The sequence below is a fragment of the Diabrotica virgifera genome, chromosome 3, assembly GCF_917563875.1.
Source record: "Diabrotica virgifera virgifera chromosome 3, PGI_DIABVI_V3a".
NCBI lineage: Eukaryota > Metazoa > Arthropoda > Insecta > Coleoptera > Chrysomelidae > Diabrotica > Diabrotica virgifera.
Window position 1 is genome coordinate 12761350 of NC_065445.1, and position 18687 is coordinate 12780036.

Genomic DNA, 18687 nt, shown 5'->3' on the forward strand with positions numbered 1-18687 from the left:
CAGGAACAATTTTTATGTAGGTATGTTTATACCAAAAGTGCATAGAACTCACCCTAATGTAACCTGTGCCCAGGGACTAATTCACCCATTTCTCAAAAACGCACCCCTTTAAATGGTAGCACTCCGCGGTTTTTTCATATATAGATGTCCATTGACCATAAGAAATAATAAAACCCCGTTAACGTTGTAGTTCCTTTTAGCTATCTTATTTTGAATATAATCAATAGCCTATAACTAAAAGTGAGTTATAGGTAATTGAATGTATATTTTTTTCGGCGTGTACCTAAATATAAGTATTTAAGCTTATGTAAATAACGGAAAAATGATACATTTTATTACATAACGTTATTAAACATTTGTCAAAGTACTTAGAAATATCTATCAAATGAGTCCCCGAACAAGTTGATAGCATTAAAATTTATGCACAAATATTTTTCAAAATTTATCTTTTAAAAATTTTTCCAAAAAAGTTATTGTTTTTTTAATAACTCCGTTAATTTATACCATATCAGATTTGTCTAAAAACCATTTGATAATTAACCAGTTAATTTTATTGGCTATTAAACCACTTTAAACTTAATCTTTTAAACCCCTTAGTTTTTAAAAGATAAAAGGTTAGATGGCCCTGGTTACATGGTTCTCGCAGCCAAATTTAGGCTTTAAACGTTTCTATCTCGGTTATTTTTTACCCTAGAGAAATAGTAAAAAGGTAAAATATTTTATACAGAAAAAAACTAAAATTTGGATATACATACAGTCGGAAAAATGAAAGAATACCCATGAACGATCACATCAATCACATATTTTGTATTTGCTGTTTTTTTCTATAAATAACAAACTTTTGTTATAGAAAAAGACAGTATATACAAAATAAGTGATTGATGTGATTGTTCATGGGTATTCTTTCATTTTTCCGACTGTATATCACTTTTTACGTACTTATATTGAGTATTTTTGGAGTTATTATCAAAGGAAAATGAAAATCACGATAATTTTAAAAATTCTGATTTTTTTAAATTGTATATTTTTTTTTCAAAAATATGCATTCTAAATAGGTCAAAATTGTTGAAATCATTACTTATGCTAATATAAAATTTTTTTTCTAAATATCACTATAAATTTTAATTTTTGTGGAAATGGCGTATGTTTTATTTTTCACTTTTTCCTAAAGAGTTCAAAAGGGTTCTCTTATTTTCATTACATTTCATGGGGGAGGCTGACTCAGCCCAACCCACTAAAGTATTAAATTCCTGCTCAGTGGAACGAGCTCAAAATTTTTAGTTTGCGGAATATGAAAGCTCATAAATAGCTCATAAATCAGGGCTATTTGTTTTTTAATTTTTGCAAGTGGCGGGGGGCAGCTCAACACGGGTAGTTTGTTGAGCCACACCTTTAAGATACTTTTATGAATTATACTTCTTCTTCTAGTTCCACGACCATTATCGATCGTTGGATTTTTTATTTATTTATTTATTTATTTATTTATAGTACTATACAAATGACCTGGCCTCTTGTGACTAATCCAGGTCGTTTCCTGATGGGATTACAGTAGTTTATCTTTACATTATTATTATTTTAAGAATTTTCTATATTTGACTAATTAACAATAGCCCTAATCTACTACTAATTATGAAAACTACAAATTGTAAACAATTCTAATAAATAATTCTAATGAACAAATAATAACAAATAAACAAAAACTAATAAACAAAAGGTAAATTATTAATTTTTTTTTGAACATATAATTTTTATAAAAGTGCTCCCATTTCTCATTCTCAGATGAGAAATGCCAGCATTCTTCATCAAAAAATAGTCACGAATAATTTTAAGTGCAGGTCTAATCGACTTTATGATATTCTTAATGGTATTTCGGTGAGCCTCAGACCATTGAGTTTTAAAATTTCAGGCTTTTAGTTTATTTTTTTTTGTTTGATTAATAATTTTTTTATTTTTGATTTATTTTATTTTATATTTGATATTAATTTTTAATTTTTTATTATATAAATATTTATTTAATTATTCCAATATTTTATTTTATATTTTTATAGGTAATTTTAATTTTTTTTTGTATAATTTCTTATTTAAATTCAAAGAGGTTGGATATTATTTACTTGATTTCTTCTTCGTCTAATATTATATAATTCTAATTGTTTCTTTGATATTATGTCCGCTAAATTGTTTAATGTATTAAATAATTCTTCATTTTGTATTATATTTTCTATATTTATGCCAAGAAGGTCTCTTCTCATTCTTTGTAGTTCTTGTGTATTTGTTTGTCTTTCGCAAATAAATACTATGTGTTCTGGTGTGCCTATTTCTCCACATTCACAATATTGATTGTCTTTTAAGTTAAATCTATGTAGGTATGTAGGGTACGGACCGTGCCCTGTAAGAAAATGTATTAATCCTTTTTTTGGGTTAAAATAATTTGGTATATTATTTAAATTTGGAATGAAATTATAGAGACGTCTTGCTTTAGGTGAATTATTCCATTCGTTTTGCCATTTTCTATTTAATATTTCTTCTAATTGTCTTTTTGTTCTGATTTCTATTCCCATTAATTGCATTATTTTTTCATAATTTTCTTTTCTTTGCCAATATCTACATGCACGTTTTTGTGCTTCCAAGTGCATGGGCATTACACCAGTCAAGACTGTTAAAGCTGATGTTGCCGTAGTACTGAAGGCTCCTGTCATTCTAACAAGGAAATCTCTTTGTGCTTTATTCAGTTTTTCAATATTTGTATTATTTGTTAGTCTGTGTGCCCATACACTTGCACCGTACCCTACAATTGAGGCAAGTATCGTACTCAGGTATACGCGCATATGCTGGAACGGAATTCTATATTCCCTTTGTGCTAGGCTTGCAATGCAATGCATGACTTTCGCTGCCTTCTCACAGACGCTATTTATATGGTTTGTAAAGAGTCTTGGTTCATCGATTATGATACCAAGATATCTAGTTATTTTTGTTCTTTTTATTGCCTTTCCCCTTATTTGTATACTTGGATTTCTTTCAAGTCTTCCTTTTATAAGGCTATATGTTGTTTTTGTTTCTGATATAGTTAGTTTAACTTTTTTCATCCATTCATTTATGTTTTCAAGTACTCCATTTGATTTTATTTCTAGTTCTCTTCTTGAATTAGCATCTATGATAAGCAGCAAATCATCCGCATACGCTATGCTCCCTAGAACTTCAGGATCCACAGCTAACCGTTCCAGCAGTTCTTCTAATTAATCGATCGTTGGATATCAGATTCGCTATTGTGACTTTATTGACAGCAGCTCTGAATAACGATGTAGTCGATTTTCCGTACCATTGCCTTAGATTTTTCAGCCATGATGTACTTCTTCTACCAGGAAGACGTTTACCTAGGATCTTTTCCTGAATGACCAGATGTAAAAGACCCAATTTTTCAGGGAGTCTTATATCAATGTATTCCATCTTGCTTCTCTGAAGAAATCTTTTTAGAGGTTTTGGATGACGGACAAAAGAGAGTAAACTAGACGGATAAGTAATCAACAATATCAGATACGCTGAAGGTATAATCGTTCTTGAAGATACTTTAAAAGATTTCCAGACATTACTAAATCTGGTTAGTGAAGCGTTATCAGAAAAGCCGTAAAATTAACATTTCAAAGGCAAAGTGGATGACAATTGGAAAGATTAATATATATGTAGGTCTGCTTTCTCTTAATGTAGAGAAGATAGAACAGTAAACCATTTTAAACACTTTGGCAGTTAGTTTAATGTAAATTGTAACCCTGATGTCAAAAAATACTACTTCCAAAAAAACTAAATAAAAATGTCGTTTCAAAGATATTATGTTTTTCTTCTTCTTTAAGTGCATTGTCCTTCCAGAATATTGGCAAACAGTCGCGTGATTTCACTTTGTCCACAGCTGCCCTAAATAGTGTGGTGCTCACTCTATACCATTGGCGGACGTTCACTCTATCTTTCCTTGGATAATTTCATGTAGAATTTCGTATTTCGGATTTTTCATCACGTGGGCAAAGTACTCTATTATTTAGTTGTCTTCTTTTTATGATATTCAATACTGTTCTTTCTTTGTATAGCCGCTGCATTACCGCTTGCTTTGTTACTCTGTCCATCCACGATATCCTCAGCATTCTGCGGTAAGCCCACATTTCAAAACCCTTAATCCTCTTTCACATTGTTTCCGTGAGGGTCCATGCTTCCATTGCATAGAACAAAATGCTGAACACATTCTTCGTCTTTTTATGCAATCCACTAATGGATGTTCGCGATCACGTCTGACCATTTTTCTCTATCCCTCTTCTCTATTAGGTCTCCTATGTTTCTTAGTCCTGTCCATTGTTTGACATTACGGAGCCATGACATTTTCTTCCTGCCCACTCCCATTTTTCCTTCGATCTTTCCTTCAATTAAGGTTTGCCGAAACTGGTATCTTTCGTTTCTAATTAGGTGCGCCAGGTATGCCGTTTTTCTCTGTTTAATTGTGCATAGCAGTTGTACCAATTCTTCTCGGGATTTCTTCATTTGTTATTCGTGTGGTCCAGGGAACTTTAAGGATTCGTCGATAAATCCTCATCTCAAATGCCTCTAACTTATTCATTGTGTTTATTTTTAAAGTTCATCCTTCCATGCCATATAGTAGCACCGACCATATGTAGCATTTCGTGAATCTTAGTCTTAGGCTTAGGTCAAAGTCAGAGTTCGTAAAGACGTTTCTGAATTTCATGAATGCACTTCTGGCCCTTTCTATCCGACATTTAATTTCCATATCCGACATCCAGTCTTCACATAGCCAGGTTCCCAGGTACTTAAACTTTCTTACGCGCTCTACATCTTGGTTGTTATATGCTAGTCTTGCATTTTGATGTTGACATAATTGACGGCTTGTAACCCAAAACTCTGGGTATTGAGGTTTGGAAGAGGAAGAACTGACAAAATAGGGGGAAATCTGGAAGAGCAGAGATTTAAGAGACAAATGAAGAATGGCTTAGCTCAGACGAGCAAATCAAATAGGCAAAGAGACACTATATCTCAAGTGAGTGTTCGGGCTAGCTTCAATACACTGAATATTGGCTTTGAGATATACAAATAGAGAGATGAGATAAGGAAATGATGAAGACGAGGAAAAAAAAATGAGACAGGGTAATACAAAAATTGAAGGCAACTAGATAAGAATGCTGGAGATCGATTGAGATAAGAGGGACGATAAAGAGAGAAGGAAATGGGCGCCAACTCAACCAAACGGTTGAGATTTTTTTTTTTTTTAAGTAACAAACGACAGGGAAAAAATAACACTTGATACACTGACCTGAATACAAAAACAAATCAATATTTAACTTGTATTGCTATAACATATATACTGTATAGTAGAAACTGAAATAAAAATCAAAATAGTAACAATCGATATATTTATCAACAATTAATGATTGAACATTATGTATAAATATCTTATATTATACATCTACATAACATATAAATAACAGTAGTAGTGGGTGGTATAACAGTGAGAGAGGACCTAACAGCCACTATAATTAAAAGAACCACTACTACTGGCCAAGGAAAAGTTATATATTAGTAAACAGTCAAAGTCCGTGTGAATAGCTAAAGTCTTAACTTAAGGTTAGTAATATATTAAAGAAACTAATTGGACTGACAAGTGTCCAGAGCACTCAAATACCAGGCTATGTGTAAGTATGACACTTAACACAGACACTGGGAGAATTCTAACATTTTCAACAAAACAACGAGTCAGGTAATATACTCTACGCAAATCAAATGATGCTCACTCAAATAGTATTTAAAACCTCTCTATAATATATTATATTTAATTATTATTATTACCCCTTCCCTTATTTAATTTTAAAACTGATTGAATTACTTATTATTTATACCATTATCTAGTTTATTTTAACACATGTATTTTATACCCTACTATTATTAATAAAAACAAAAACCAACCCCCCCATTTATTCAAAACTCTATACTTAAGTTGCTTGATTGTGTGCACACAAGAAGTTCACAAAAGTAAATGTAAACAAAAGGTAAATAGTACTATGAAATGCAAATAATATAGATAAAAATTAGCTTAGCTTTTACAATCACTGATCCAAATCAAGTCCAATAGGATGGGTGAGGTCCTCGTGGCTCCTATAAAGTCCAATGTAAAGCTGTCGCGGTGTGGAAGAGCTCCTGTATCAAGTAGAGGTAATGGTAGTAGATATTGGTATGTTTCTGTGTTTACAAAAAAAAACTGGTTCTGGATATAGGGACGAACTCTACAAAACAAGATAACATTCAATAAAACATCAAAGTCTCAATCAAATTGCAATAGTACACATTTTAACATCGGATCAACCCTGTATCTTTTTTTTTTACCAAACAAATAAACATCGCCCAGGCATCCTGTCAGCTTGTGACAGACGCTGTCAATTTGTTGCAGCTGCGTGTTGGTTCGAATATTCTCGAAGGTACTAATTACTTTTATGTTAATTATAAAAACAGACAAAAACTCCTATATTATTCTATTGCAAAAACATGGTCAACGAAGGTCAAATGATATGAAAGCATATCACTAAGATTTTTACCGTGCTTCTTCACAAAACAAAATGAAGACATAAAGATAAAAAAACATGGTCAAAGAAGGTCAAATGATATGAAAACATATCACTAAGATTTTTACTGTGTTTCTTCACAAAATAACATAAAGACAATATCAGAGAGCCGTTTTATCCAAAATAAATGATCTATAGGCTTACCTGGAACTAACATGCAAACTTCATTGCTTACGCCATAACAGCATTGCTCATTTCTTCATATACAAATTATTGGATATTTACTTGCTTTGTCACTTTGTTTACTCCGAACATTTATTGAAACTTTGTTTTTTGAAATAGTTGGTTGTATGTAATTTATCCGATGGTATTCATTTATTTCATTTATTCCAGAAATTCGTCCCTCTGAAGATTTTACGTTTGCATGTTTACTTTTGAGCGAGCGTACCTGACTAAATCATTGATCTTCATCGGAAATTCGATTTCCTTTCGACAGTGGGCAAGCCTGCGCTGTAGACGACTGTATATATTTCTACGCTGACCACTAGCGTCACACAAGGGTTTATTTAGGGGCTTTGAATTGAATGGAATTCTAGTTGAATTTATTTAATTAATAGCGTAATCGCTACAGGCTGATTATAAGGAACTTCGTCTTTTTTATGTTGATGCTAAGTCCCATGTTCTTGCTATGTTCTCCAATTTTATTAAGAAGGTTTCGGAGGTCTTCTATATTGTCTGCTATTAAGACCGAGTCATCCGCATATCGTATATTATTGACCCAGGTACCATTTACTTTGATGCCGCTTTCGCATTCCTCAAGAGCTTCCTGGAAGATACTTTCTGAATATAAATTGAACAGTAGTGGGGAGAGAATGCATCCCTGTCTTACACCTCTGAGAATTTTTTGAACTTCATTGTTTCATTATCCACCTTGACGACAGCTGATTGATTCCAGTAAAGAGCTTCTATGCAACGAATGTCTTTTTGATCTATGTCGAGTTATTTTAGTATATGTACGAGTTTATGATGTTGTACTCGATCGAAGGCTTTTTCATAATCTATAAAGCACATCATTACATCTTTCTTTTGATCGTAGGAGTTCTGAGCTAGCATTTGGGTTGCAACTAGTGCTTCCCTGGTACCCAGGCCTTTTCGAAATCCAAATTGTGAGCAACCAATAACTTTATCGCATTTTGTGGAGGTTCTGTAGTGAAGAACTTTGAGGAATATTTTTAAGGAATGGCTTATCAGACTTATCAGTCGGTGGTCTTGACACTTTGTTGCGTTGTTCTTTTTTGGCAAAGGGAAAAGGTAGATACAAGCCATTGGAGAGGGAATTTTCCTTTTTTATAGATTTGGTTGAAAAATCTTTATAGTATCATAATTCCCTCTTCATCTAACACATGCTCTTCATGCTGTACACATAGCAGTGTAAAAAGCGTATTCTTTGTGTAAAAAGTGTAATTTTATGTATTTGGAAAATATCATTATTTTTATTAAAAATACGTAATTTTCCCCCATTTTAATCTTAAATTCAGTACATCCTCCACTCGTATTTTCAATGTATAAGAAAGCCTCTCGTATTTTCAATATCTCCCTGTAATTCTGTCAGATTTTCTCATAAAACAATTTACCAAGTGAATTGTCAACTCGGAGATATTTGTTCAGCATATCTACTTGAATCTTCAAGCACAACAAACTCTTCATCGCTGGCAAAACAGAAACTCTTCATCGAGAAGTGCTCCCAGCCAGGCCGCGTAAATTTTTAAACTCTCTTAAAAATGCATTGGGTGTAGAATTGAGCAAATGTTTGGATTTAATTTCCATGAACAAAGTTTGACTGTAGGAATTGAATTTAAAATTATCTGCCAATAGGCAGATAATGCGTCGTTTAGCATCCGATTCGAACAAAGGGCTGCAGCTTTTGTTTGTTTATTTATATCGGGGATGGGGTTTATCGGGTTTCCTAATAAATTGCGGGTTAGTTGCGGTACGCTGGACTCATTCATGTTTTGCGATATTTTTGGACATTATCGCTTTTGTCAGATGGCTGGGACGTTATTTTTGGGTACACTGAGCTATGAACGAATTATCCGTTCAGATTTATATGCCATTTATGCCCTAATAGCGGCGGAAATAATAATAACTTCCAAATAAAATAGTTATAATAGAGTAAATATTTATAGATTGTAGAAATGATGATTTCGGTTTCCAAAATCGATTAGAAGCGTAAACAGGAATATTTCCCATATTTTTTTTGTTCCGTCCTTCCACATATTTTTTCTTTAATTTTACTAGGTAATTAATTATTCTTATTTATTTTTATATTTAGTTTGATTGAAGTGTGCGTATGTAAATAGCTATTTTACGGTACCTTTACATTGAGTAGCTCGTCTTCTTCTTCTCCCTAGTCGACTAGGTTGGATAGGCTTGGTTTTCTGCCACTTTGTATGGGTTTAAAACTGTTTATAAAACTGTGTTGTTTTACTTATGATAGCTTATACATGATTAAAAGATGCGTGCGTGCATTATCTGGAAGATGCTACTCTAAGCCCTCTTAGGTGGGTTAGTTAGTTACACACACACAAATCACACAAATTAAACTAAAAATACAAATGAATAAAAATAATTAATTACTCAGTAAAATTAAAGAAAACATATGTGGAGAGACGGAACATTCCCACCTACCAAAATGCATATCTTCATTTTAATACATATATGGTAGAGGCCATATCTTCACTCAAGGTCGCCTTAGTTCACCTTTCGTGGTTTGTACGATAGCGGCGCGAGCAATACTATCTTTACCGAAAATTAAAGTTGTAATTTGTAATGAGACCAAGTCTCCCTTTGAATGGCAAATGGGTCGAATTAAAACTTTAATTTTCGATAAAGATGCTATTGCTCGCGTCGCCATCATACAAACCGCGAAAGTGGAATTTAGGTGACCTTTAGTGAAGCTATACCCTCTACAATATATTGATTAAAATGTAAATATGCGTTTTGGTGGGTGGGAATGTACTGTCCCTCCACATATTTTTTCTTTAATTTTACTAAGTAATTAATAATTATTCTTATTCATTTGTATATTTAGTTTAATTTGTGTATGTACGCCTTAACTACGTTACCAGTACGGCCCTGTAGGCACTACCCCTAATCCACTTAAGAGGGCTTAGAGAGGCATCCTCCGGATAACGCACACACGCATCTTTTAGTCATGTATAAGCTATCATAAGTGAAACAACACAGTTTTATAAACAGTTTTAAACCCATACAAAGTGCCAGAAAACCAAACCTATCCAACCTAGTCGACTAGGTTGAAGAAGAAGACGAGCTACTCAACTTAAAGGTACCGTAAAATATCTATTTACATACACACACTTCGATTAGTTGATAAATGCTATTCATGCCCTCACGATTGATAAAACTATTAACTCATTTCGACATAATATATATACACCCAACACCTATAATAAACAATTATCTTGGTTCTAACCCTTTGGTTATCTAGAACAAAATATTCTGATTGGTTCAGACTTATAGGTTCAGCCCATTATTGTATATCGATTCTTCCACAATTTTTGGTTATATATGTACTGCCCATCTAGGAGAGTAATAAATTACTACTACTATCTTCCTTTAAAATTTTCTTTCACGTACTTGTAGATTTAAAAACTTCGCACCTTTGAACGGTTTATGCTCTTCATGACATACCACGGTTTATGTTCTCCTATGTCTGTTGTTTCTGGTCTGTCCCTTTCCTTTCAGTTTCCAACATCTCTAATGTTTGAAACCTTCTTTGCAGGAATTCGTGGGTTGACTTGTCGGAATGTCCCTGCTGTCTTGAGTTGACAATTGATATAAATTCCTGGTTTCCAGGTCCCACTTTAATATGCTTATTCTTGCTATGAGAGGGCTCTAGGACTCTGTCATTAAACCTGGTCCACTAAGCTTCTAAGCATTCGTGGAGAATGTCATGTAAAATTTTCCGCCTTTGCTGATGCTTGTTTCACCTCTGCCGCCTGAACTATCTTGCCTTAGCAACATAAATTCATCCTTGGATTATCGTATCTATACGATTGCAACATTTTCCAGGCAGCCCTGTAGTTTGCTCCTGTGGCATTTAAATGCAGTATTTTCCTTGCTTCTCCTCGGAGGCTTGTCTTCGTACACTACATTTTTTCATATTTGATAGTTGGTTCCCGGAGTTCTACCGGAAGGTAAATAACCTCGTAATTAAAATATAGACCTATTAAAATTATATATAGTGTTATGATCTACTTTTTATTACTTTTATATCAATTAGTCTTTATTTGATTACTCCAATTAATTATTTAATCAATTATCCAATTGTGGCAAATCATACAAAAAAATTAAGAAAAAATCTCAGGGTGCCTTTTTATAATACAAAAAAAATATCTAAATTATCTTATGTTATACTTACCTTCTCTCGTGGTTTCAGTATCTCTTAGTCGGTTCTTATCGGGAGAAAAATAGGAAAGGGAAATAAATAGAAATATAAAATAAACATACAGAAATATCTTTTATTATCAAAATCAATACTCTAAAAATCGATCAATTAAAACCTGTGGACATAGCTGTCCGAATGAAATTTTTACCACTTAAATTTATTCTAGTTCAAATAAAAATTTATCGGTTTGTTCCCGATGACTTTGGTGAAACAAGCTAAACAAACAAATTTAGGTATTCGCAAAATTACTTATAATTCCTATTTAATTTTTGAAATATTGGAATCTTAATTCATATGCTTTTACTCAAATTTTTAGTTTCCGAACATAAAAATATCTTTCACATAAATTGACTGACCTTTTGCTTCACTCACAATGATGTCTCCTCTTGACCCAAACAGTTCTCCCTTGTTGACTATGTTAGGCTACCCATCAAAGCCCTCTCCGTTCTCAAGCTTCAATCCAGCAGTATACCAGAACTAATTCTCCAAAAAACAACGAGCCAGGCCTCTTTTAACCAGTACTCGATCCAAACAACTCCAAGATTCTCTCCTCTCCTTCTCACAATAATACAGAATGAAAGAGGTATTTCTTCTCAATTTGATCTGTCTCTCGTTCCACCTTTCAGCTCAACTCTTCACTATCAAACAACCACTGGTACTTGCTTTTTAACTATCCACGAAAACTTTGACTACTCTTCCGGGATGCCTATCACATAATGATTCCTCTTTCCAAAACTATCTGAAAATTCACCTTCTCTCCTTTCCATTCCAAATGCCAAACCAATCAGAGACATTTCTTCTTCACCATTCTTTTTTTCATTCGAAAAAACCCACGCATACTGTCAAAAATATTCCTACCATCATAATTACTTTCGGGAAATTTTACAAAATTTACTTGGGGTTAAAAAAAAAGAGATTAAAATTCCAAACTTTCTTTTACATTATTTTCTAAAGATATCATTACCTGTGGCTTTTGGCCTCGTGCATAACAAAGCACCGTTATAATCTCCAAATACCCTGAACAATTATTGTCTATTCATATCACTCTCTTTCCTAATGTCTTTTATTTTTCAGGGAAAAACTCATTAAAGATAAACCCACTTCTTAAAAACTAACTTATAATAAATAGCTACAAATCAATATACAAGGTGTATCAAATGTATGTGCCCGCGTTATATTAAAATTAATAAAGTTTTTATTCTATATTTGATTGATAAATTGATACACAATAATAGTTAATTAGAAAGTTAATATTAATGTGAGATTAATTAATAACTTGTGATTGAACAAAGCCTGTAAATTTTTTTACACAACACTTAATTCTAATACAGTGTGTGCATATGTAAATGACTTAACCAGCAAATCAATTAATTAACAACATAATTCTATGTAGGTACGCAATAGGCTGTCCAAAAAATATTACAGTTTTGTCCATTTTACACCTCACATCTAAAAGAATCAGCTGCTTGTTACCTTCATTTTAAGTTTAAAGAATAAAATCCTTCTCAACCGATGTGTCACACGTTTCGTCATATAAAACAATTACCAAGAGCTATATATCATTTTAAAGTAAGACATAAATGAAAGACGACAAGAAGACAGCGATATTGTACCCGTTGGATACGATCCCTAACGAATTTTCTTGGATATTTCCTTGCTTACAATTTATTTCGCGCATTTTCCCGACAGCCTTGGGACGTTTTTGTTTTGCTAGTCGTCTTTTTGCGGTTTCATTCTGTTTTTTTGCAGGTAATAATGGACGAAAAATTGTTTTTTACTCGCGGGCTTCTCGAGGAATACTACTTTGTAAGAGAGAATTGCGTTTTGATTTTTAAAAAGATGATGAATGGATGTGTCTTTTTCGCCTTTTATGTAAGACAAGGGATTTTTATTATACTGATTGCAAAAAGATAAAAAAACAAGCTTGAGAATAATGTGATTCGACACGAAAAGTCTCGTAAAGCCGGAAAAAAGATTGTTATTTAATTTTTAGGAAGAGATATTCTTTCAGTTGGAATTATGTCATGCGTGGCATGTTTCGTAAATCTGTCATTGAATTCTAACATTATTAATGCTTTTACAGAAATGATCACACTAGAAGATCACTTCGCCGGTCCGAAAGAAGAATGACCTAACTGCAAATTTTGTCAATTCCTGTTTATTGCGTAATTAACTTCTAAAATACTGTATAGAAATGAAACAAAAGCGACAGAACTGTAACTATGTGCTGAGCTACTACAGGGTAGTTGCGTCGTTATTGAAATATGCGCCATTTTAGACCTTGTTTCAGATGTATAATGACGCAATTGTAAGTAGGGTAACATCGCTGTAAGAATAAACGGCATATTAAATATTTAAAAATCGTTTTTGAAGTTATACTTCTTTACCGGCGATAGAGGGTAAATTTTTATATGGGAAAACCAAGCGACCGGGCGCATGCGCATTATAACTTTGTTCTGATTGGATGTTCAAATGACATGTCAAAAATTATTCAATATGGCGGCTGTGGCACAGCTGTAGTTAGATTATTTATGGTTGTTGCGTTTTAAAATTTGTGTGAAAAGAAACAACAAACAAAAGTTAGTTAATAGTTATACTGCCCTTTTAAATATTCTTCATATACCTATATTTTTGGACTTTTGGACTATTTTGGACAAGGAAAACTCATTCTAATTTGGTAAGTAGTTTTTCTTATAATCATATTGTAATTATACATTTGAATTAGGTTGAAATACATACATTTATTTTCTCAAGAATGCGGACTTTAGAGAGAAATCCCAAATTAGGTTCGATTTTTATTTTTAAATTATGATTTTTTGGCGTAGATTTATTTATCTAGTAGGTATGTAATGCTTTGATTTACATACTTAATTTGATTACCAACAAAAGTTCTACCAATCTTCATCTAATATATTGTTTTCTTACTGTTTTGTTATATTTTTATATTTTCTTCCACAAAATTTAATTTTCAAAACACCTGTCAAACAGTAAAACGTTCAGTTACCGTATTTTTCCACATTATAAATAATGTGCGATTGGACGAGTGAGTCTACGCTTCGATTACGAGTTAAAGCGGCACGAGATTCAAGGGTTCAATTCCCGATGCAAGTTTTATTATTTTATTTTTTTATGCATGTTATGATTGTAAGTATATTTGTTATATAATTTTTTTTTTCAGAAAATGCGTATTTAAAATTTTTGCCAACAATTATTATCGTTCAGAAATCATTTTTTCTTTGTGGTATTTTTCAATGTGTTTGAGTGTTTGTGTGCGTTTTATTCTTTTATATTTTTTAAATTTTTGGTATTGTCTTAAAAATCACATAATATGTAGTAGAAGTATAACTTCTTACGTGCGTACAAAGTACACACACATTCTTGTTTTATATAGAAAAATTTTAAGATGAACAAGGACGCAAGACCCAACTGTAGGTAGGGTTAAAAATGCATCAAGCTAACTGTTACATTAGTTAGTTGACGTCCATCTCTCAATATGTGAGGTTCATCCCTTTCACATTACATCCACGTGGTTTAGAGTCCTGTGTTCTTCTTCTTCTTGTAGTGCCTGTCCGTTTCGGATGTTGGCGACCATCATGGCAATCTGCACTTTGCACACTGCTGCTCTAAAAAGATTTGTGGTTGTTGTGTTGAAGCACGTACGTAGATTCTTCAGCCAGGAAATTCTTCGCCTTCCTGGTCCTCGTTTTCCTTCCACTTTTCCTTGTAAAATTAATTGCAGCAGTCCATATCTTTCACTATTCCTCATGATGTCACCGAGGTATTCGATTTTGGCTGTTTTTATTGTGGTTAACATTACCACATCTTTTTGCATTCCCAACAAATCACCCTCATTAATAACATGGTCGGTATAAGATATCTTTAGGATTCGACGGTAAAGCCACATTTCAAAAGCCTCAATTTTCTTGCAGGTGGCGTCTGTAAGAGTCTACGGCTCTACTCCGTACGATAGTATAGGAAAGATATAACATCGTAGTAACCTGACTTTTATGGGCATTGATAAATCATGACATTTGAATAACTTAACCATTTTTTGCAATGCAGATCTTGCTTTGTATATCCTAAATTTAATTTCTATGGAATTGTCCCAATTTTCATTGACGTTCGTACCAAGGTAGGCGTATGTTTTTACTATTTCTATTTGTTGACCGTTCACACTGAATTCGTCCAAATTGCTGTTCTTTCTTAGAGATCATCATACATTTTGTTTTCTTAGTGTTTAGTGAAAGTCCGTGTCTCAGTCCTGTATTGCCCTGGGTAATATCCAGGAATGTTTGCAACATCCAATATTATTGTCAACAATGTGTAATACCATTTAATAATTTGTAACATTTAAAGGGTTTTTACCCAAAACATTTTGGTGGCTCACGCAAGCATGCTATTGGTTCTTAACACTGATGATGAATTTTTTAACCCGAAAACGTTTTGTTATTGTGATGTATTGTGATGTGCGACCTTATTAGGGTCTTTTACAAAGGATCCAGTATATTTTTACAATATATTTAGTTGATACTTTTGTATTAATAAAATTGTATACAAAGTATAAAACAATGCTGCCTGGCTAGGAGCCTTATTTAATGTATATAGAATTCTACAAGGTAATTTTCTCAATTATTAAAGGTATAAAATTAATTTCGAATACAAATAGTCATAAATTAAATCTGTCACACATCGTCTTCTTAGTAACCTCAAACAAACAGCTAGCAAACAATAGCCAGATAATTAGCATTACTGTACTCTGACCATAACATGTCTGCTTTTTCAAACGTCAATCAAATGGAAAACAGCCCAAGTAAGTAGCGAACAGTTAGAGCCCCTCGGTCACCTCTTCCTGCATATTACTCCTGCCACGTTACACCTCTCGACAATCGTTGTAACAATACCGTTGTTCATTTCCACTTTTTCTGCGCATTTTTCGGAAGCTTTCGCCTGGAGATGCGTTATAATAGAACAATCGGAGATATTATTAGTCACGATTGCGAACAACTCGAGTTTATTACTGGAGGGCTTCAATTCTACAGAAGCTGGTAGCCGGAGAACGATTTGAAGAAGTATGTACTCGGAGCAGAAATATTATTCATAGGCGGCACAGCCAGTCGATGTTTAGAAAACTAATAACTTTATTCGGTGTATTATATTATTCATATGAACAATTAAGGGTTATTCACTATATTTTGACCCCCCTGTAAACTGCTTTATTTACAGAATTAGAAAAAAATGTAAAATATAGAAGTTATTCGATTTTTAAATTATGATTTTTTGATATATACCTATATCTTACTAGTGACATCATCAATTTGGACGTGATGACGTAATCGACTATTTTTTAAAATAGGAATAGGGGTCGAGTGGTCGCTCGTTTCAAAGGTTATTCAATTCCCTATTCAGTAATATATCCATCACCATGATTAATTATACAGGGTGTCCAAAATTTTTTATTTAAATTAAATTAATTGACACAAAAAGAAGAATGTATTTAATTTATTTAATTTAAAATACATTTTACTGCTGTTAGAAAACAGAAATAAAAGTTGATTGCACAAATAAACATTGATTTTTGCTTAAATTCAATGTTCAAACTGCCAAGAGGCAGATGGGTGGCAGCTTGAACATTGAATTTAAGTGAAAAGTAATGTTTATTTGCTCAATAAACATTTCTTTCTGTTTCCTGACAGCAGTAGAATGTATTTTGAAATCAACAAATTACATACATTCTTCTTTTTGTGTCAATTAATTTAATTAAAAAATTTTTTTTGGACACCCTGTATAATTAATCATGTTAATGTTTATATTACTGAATAGGGAATTGAATAACCTTTCAAATGAGCTAGCACTCAACCCCTATTCCCATTTAAAAAATAGTCGATTACGTCATCACGCCCAAATGGATGACGTCACTAGTACGATATATATGTCAAAAAATCACAATTTAAAGATTTAATAACTTTTGTATTTTACATTTTTTTCTAATTCTGTAAATAAAGCAGTTTACAGGGGGGTCATAATATAGTGAATAACCCTGTACATACAAACCAGGACGGATCTGTTTTGAGGTGGATGTGAGAGGTGGCATTCGGATTTTTGAAGATAAAGTTAGATGAGAACTTCAATAATTATAATTGACTTATGCTCCTTCTCAAATATGCCCGGAACATTAATAAAAAAATTTAAATATTTAAAAATTTCGAAAAATATCGCTTTCTTTTCTAATTTCATTGCTTCTGACTTTAAAACGATTCAGTTTGGAACAAAGTCGTAGGGAAAGAAAATAAAGATAATCGAATTTTGTATAATACACGACTGATTTAAAATGTCTTAAGTTATTACCCTTTCTGCAAAATAGCAATAAATAGAAAATAAGTGGACAAAAAAGATTGTTTTTATTCAATGTTTTTCAACCACTTTGGTTGCACTTAGAACCTTCATGATTCGCTTAGAAAATTCTTACAACATCCTTAAACCGTCCATCAAATTTCATTAAAATCGACCTAATAGATTTTGCATAATAATTTTGCAATCTATTTTTTTTTTAAAGTTCAAATTTTTTAAAAACTTTCTGAACAAAAATTAGATCATCTAGAAGTTTGCTCATTTTTTTACATATAAAGAGGTTCTCTACCTATCTAATACACTTTACAGAATTAAAATCGGATTATTTAAGCGGCCTCAGCACTGTTTTAAAGTTATAAACAATTTATTAGCTTATAAACAAATACAGTGAGGACGTTTGAGTTAGCATAAATTCATTTTCTCGAGAATAGGCCTCTCTGGAGGTAAATCCCGAAACAGGTCGATTTTTATTTTTAAATTTTAATTTTTTGGCATATGTATCATACTAGTGACGTTATCTATCTGGGCGTGATGACGTAATCGATGATTTTTTTAAATGTTTATAACAAAAAATTGTTTTTATAACTTTAAAACAGTGCTTAAATAATCCGATTTTAATTCTGTAAAATTATTAGATAGGTAGAGAACCTCTTTATATTTAAAAAAAATTAGCAAACTTCTAAAACTTTTTCTTCACAAAATTTTTAAAAAATTTGAACTTTTTTAAAAAAATTTAGATTGCAAAATTATTCTGCAAAATCCATCAGGTCGATTTTATTGAAATTTGGTAAACGATTTAAATACCTATATTGTAAGAATTTTCTAAGCGAATTACGAAAGTTCTAAGTGCAACCAAAGTGGTTGAAAAACATTGAATAAAAACAGGCAAGAACACTTATAGTCCATTCTTTCACGGTTTTTGCTCTAAATTTTAAAGAACCGCTTGGATTGACATGAAATTTGGCATGCGTATAGCTTACATGCCAAAGAAAAAAAGTGATATTGTGCCGATGTGTGCTTTTGCCCTGGGGTGACTTTCACCCCCTCTTGGAGTGAAAAAATATATGTCCAAAATAAGTAAATGGGTAAACTGACTAATTTTAAGTAACTTTTGTTCTGTAGAACTTTTTCGCCAAGTCAACACTTTTCGAGTTATTTGCGAGTGAATATGTTCATTTTTCAACACAATAACCACATTTTAGACGATTTTTCGCAAATAACTCAAAAAGTAAGTATTTTGTCGAAAAAAATGTTCTTAGCAAAAATATAGCTTATAAAAAAGTAAAAAAAAAATGGTGTACGCAGTAGGTCTCTGGATCTCGT

At 32.5% G+C, this 18687-nt stretch overlaps 1 protein-coding gene and 1 long non-coding RNA gene across 3 annotated transcripts in view; one reads left to right on the plus strand and one right to left on the minus strand.

Annotated features, from left to right (window-relative positions):
- The window catches only part of LOC114349398 (netrin receptor UNC5C), a 1236422-nt gene that overhangs the window by 410177 nt on the left and 807558 nt on the right, over window positions 1–18687 (plus strand). The gene's annotated exons all lie outside the window — the stretch shown is intronic.
- On the minus strand, window positions 5389–7094 carry LOC126882777 (uncharacterized). The gene is made up of 2 exons (XR_007697384.1): window positions 6753–7094; window positions 5389–6272 (listed from the first exon to the last, which is right to left on the minus strand). It is a non-coding gene; the product is annotated as an uncharacterized LOC126882777 (long non-coding RNA).